Source organism: Ornithorhynchus anatinus, chromosome X5 (genome assembly GCF_004115215.2).
Source record: "Ornithorhynchus anatinus isolate Pmale09 chromosome X5, mOrnAna1.pri.v4, whole genome shotgun sequence".
In the NCBI taxonomy this organism is placed as follows: Eukaryota; Metazoa; Chordata; class Mammalia; order Monotremata; family Ornithorhynchidae; genus Ornithorhynchus; species Ornithorhynchus anatinus.
In genome coordinates, this window is record NC_041753.1 from 19,373,850 (window position 1) to 19,378,418 (window position 4,569).

General features: G+C 41.8%; 1 non-coding gene across 1 annotated transcript; it reads right to left on the reverse strand.

The window, feature by feature from the left end:
* Window positions 1-787: 787 nt before the first annotated feature.
* On the reverse strand, window positions 788-925 carry LOC114808254. The gene has a single exon (XR_003756101.1). It is a non-coding gene; the product is annotated as a small nucleolar RNA SNORA7 (small nucleolar RNA).
* Between the last annotated feature and the right edge of the window lie 3,644 nt (window positions 926-4,569).

The following is a 4,569-nucleotide window of genomic DNA, read 5'->3' on the forward strand; positions in this document are numbered from 1 at the left end:
AAAAATCATAGTTGAAATGTATTAATAGGGTAATAATGGCAATAGTAATGATAATACCATTATTACTTCTACTACTACTAATGATGATAATAACAACAGTAGCACAAATCAAAGCACCATCAGGCAAGACCTCAATAATAAGCCTGCATAGAAAGTCATCTGAGTGCATGAAACTAATTTAAGATGTTATGGGGACGCATTAATTTGAATACAGTGAATCTCATTGCCTGTTTGGCATATCTTGAATGGGTCAGTAAACCTTTACAGACTGAGGAAATTTTAAAAAATGTTTTATAATTATTTAATCTCATCAGCAAAGTTCTAATAGTTGATCCTTTCCCTGCACTGTACTTTACACTAACAGAATCTTCTGTGCTTTGAGCAGGTGTAAGGGAAGAAAACAGGGTGTATATAAGAAGAATGGTTAGAGACAGAGGGAAAGATAGGAGAGACAAGAGTGACAGAGATGGAGAAACACAGGCAAGAGCGATAGTTACACAGCTTTATAAACGCAAATACATACACACACACATACACACACACCCCTTCCTCCATGAGTGAGTGTGTTAAACACTATCTTTCACTTGGAAAACAATAGACGAACACCCTGGATTGAGGCAGAGGGAACTCAGATCCTCCATCTGCAATCTTTCTGGTAATGGATCCATAGAGTTTTCTTGGTAAAAACACGGAAGCGGTTTACCATTGCCTCCTTCCACGCAGAAAACCCGAGTCTCCGCCCTCGACTCTCTCCCATTCCGCTGCTGTCCAAGAAGGGTGAGTTTTAACTTGTAGCAGATTGCCTTCCTCTTTCTAGCCACTACCCAAGCTAGGAATGGAATGGATATGCCTCTGCTTGACTCTCCCTCTCATAGTCGAGACTGGTAGAGTACTGGAAACTCTCCAGGTGCGACCCTGAGAGGTGAGAGGAGGGGTCAGACATTAAATTAAATTACAGAGGGATAGATACCTAAGTGCTGTTGGGGAGGGGTGCAAATCAAAATGCTTAAGGGGTTCAGATCTAGATGCATAGGAAGAGAAGGTAAATAGGGGAAATTAGTCCGTCATATGTATTGAGCACTTACTGTGTGCAGAGCACTGTACTAAGCACTTGAGAGAATACAGTAGAACAATAAACAGACCCATTCCCTGCCTAAAATGAGCTCACAGTCTAGAGGAAAAGGAGGGCTTAGTCAGAGAAGGCCTCTTGGAGAGCTGATTTTAATAAGGCTTTGAAGGTGGGGATAGCGGTGGTCTGTTGGATATGCAAAAGGAGGGAGTTCGAGGCCAGAGGGAGGATGTGGGCAAGGGGTTGGTAATGAGATTGATGAGATTGAAGTACGGTAAGTAGGTTAGCATTAAAGGAGTGAAATGTACGGGTTGGGTCATAGGGTTCCACGATGGTTCCAGTGGTATTTGTTAAGCACATACAATGTGCCAGGCACTGTACTAAGTGCTGGAGTGGATAGAAGTAAATCAGGTTGGACGCGGTCCCTGTCCCACATGGGGCTCACAGTCTTAATCCCTATTTTACAGTTCAGGTAACTGAGACACAGAGGAAGTCAAGTGACTCACTCAAAGTCACCCAGCAGATGGGTTGTGAAGCTGGGATAAGAACCCAGGTCCTTCTGACTCGCAGGCCCGTGCTCTGTCATATGACTGGCAGAAATCAATCATAGGGGAGGTGATATCATATTGGGTCATAGTTGAACCCCTGCTTCTAGGGATTGGTAGATTTGTTAGGCTGCCCAGACACATGCTTAAGACAAATGATTTTATTTGGAAATTGCACCTGTGTCATGGCCCCAGTTGCAGTAGGTGATCAGCAAGGTAAGGTAGGATAGGGAGAGCTGTTTCTTTTTGATGCAGAGATAGATAGGCAGCCATTAGAAATTTCCAAGGTGAGGGGAGATATGGAAATAATGTTTGTTTGTTTTTTAGAAAAATCACTCAGAAAAATGACCAAGTTCAATACCAGAGGCTTTTATGTAGTTTAATTCTGATTCTGGTGCCCAGCCTCTGTCATTCAATGCTTCCGCTTCTGAATTCTATAGTTTGGAAGTATTGACTGGAGTGGGAAGAGGCAGCATAGTAGATTGCTAAGAGGCTGATGAAGTAGTCGATGTTGGAAAAGTGAAGTACTTAGGTAAGCTTGGTAGCAGTATGGATGGAGAAGAGGAAAGGATGGATTCTAGAGATGATGTGATGGTAGAACTGGCAGGATTTGGTGACAGACTGAATATGTTGGTTGAATGAGAGAGATAATAATAATAATGATGGTATTTGTTAAGCGCTTACTACGTGCCAAGCACTATTCTAAGTGCTGGGGTAGGTACAAGGTCGTCAGGTTTTCCCATGTGGGGCTCACAGTCTTAATCCCCATTTTACAGATGAGGTAACTGAGGCACAGAGAAGCTAAGGTTGCCCAAAGTCACATAGCAGACAAGCGGCGGAGCCAGGATTAGAATAACGCCAAGGTTACAGGCTTCTGAAACAGGCAGTACAGAGGTGCTGTTTACAGTTATGGGAGGATGGAGTTTGGGTGGGAAAATAGGAATTCTGTTTTTTTCTCTGTACCTCAGTTACCTCATCTGTAACATGAGGATTAAGATTGTAAACCCCATGTGGGACAATCTGATTACCTTGTACCCACCCCAGTGCTTAGAACAGTGCTTGGCACATAGTAAGTGCTTAACAAATACCATCATTATTATTCTGTGTGAAAACAGACTTGCTTTAACAGCATGGTGTCTGCTTTGCTCTCTTCCCACCCGATCCATACCAATTTTCTCATTTTACAGTAGGCAATCTGATTTTCAGTTTATCTGACCCCAGTGGGTACAGGTTCAATACCAAGTGCTTTTATGTAGTTTAATTCCAACTCTGGTGCCCAGCCTTGGTCATTCATTGCTTCCACTTCTGAATTCTATAGTTTGGAAGCCATGTCCAAATTCACATGGACCTGGAGGGTAACACAATGTCTTTGGAGCAATTGGGAGGTCAGGGTAAACTAGAGAAAAGCTGTAGGTTCAGACTGAATTAGGCATGGCAAGTGTGATGCATATGATGACTTTTTTTTTTTTTGGACTGCTGTTGCTGGCCACTTTACCCAGGCCTCGTTCAGAATTTACATCATTACCACATCCCCTGCATTGCTACCATCTGGTGTAAGCAAAAGGAGCATATCCTGCCCATTGGTTTGAAGGGTAAACCCTTCACAAACACACACACACATACACTTTTTCCCATGTGGATTCTTTGTGTTCATCAGAGGATGGATTCTGATCCTCTCAGAGCTTGCTCTCTGTTAAAAGAAATTGTTACCATTACTTTACTTCACACCCAAACCATCCTTTTCCTGCTCTTTTTCTTGCACCTGACATAAATGCTTAGCAGTACACTATGTTGTGAGTTCCTTTTTTTAATTAATCTGTTCTCTTCCATCACTGAAACAGCTGCTTTACAATTTCAACAGAACCCAGGGGCTCGTTCATCTATGGTTAATTAGAAAGCAACATATATACACTAAGCAGTAATATTTTTCAAAGTTATTCTCCAGCATTAATGCCTTAATTGAAAAAAAAAGTCTTATTTACTTCAAACAATTTTCTCTCCCCACCCCCAACTTTTTCTATCCTGCATTTTAATGGTTTGAGAAACCATGTTGCAGAAACTTGAAATATTGCCTCCCAACCCAAAAAACACAACTTGCTCAGCAGTTAACTCTGAACACAAACACACAAATTGTTCAGCAGCAGTCAATTATGCACCATGGTAACCTGCTGCTTTTAATTATCCTTCCCTACACCATAACAGCTGTGAAACACACAGGGACAAGCCAAATGTAATTTAAATACTGTGACGTACTCCAGATGTAGAGGTATTTTGCCAGGTGTTTATTTTTAATGTATAACTTGACATTTTACCTCATTAACCCATTTATTCCCCTATTTGAAAATGTTCTTTCAAAAAACATTCAGTCTCCAGATCGGTCACATGAGTCCTGGAGCCTTGCTTTCAGGCATTTAGGGTCTTTTTAATTGGACATTAAGAATCTATAGGGCTTTTCCACCTCCCTGGGGCTTGAAATATTAATTATGGAAATATCTGCTACTGCTTTGAGATAGAGCCACACCACATTTAAAACCCAGCCACCTTCCAAGGCTTATCCTGAGACCGCGATGGGGCGTGCAGTTTCCTCCAGGGTTCAGCTAAGCTGAACAATACCTTCCTTTGTGGCCCAACTTCCCAGACAAAGGGTTGCGCTTCTCTGCTGATCATCAGCAAGCTCAAGGTTGTGCTTTCCCATTGGAATGCAATTTTTACATGGCTCTTTTATTGGGAATTCAAGAGCCTCTCATATAACCAAGACTGCAAGCAAATTGCCAGCATGAGTGGGTTGCTTGATTTCATGTGCTTTCTCACGCTTCGGCCCGAAACTTAGACTCTATGCAAGATCTGGTGATCATTTTATTAAAAAAAATGGCATCTTTCCCTTAAAATTTTTCCCTTGCAGATGGAAACTTTTTTTTTCCCTGTCTCTATGTCATAATAATTAGGAATTTGGGG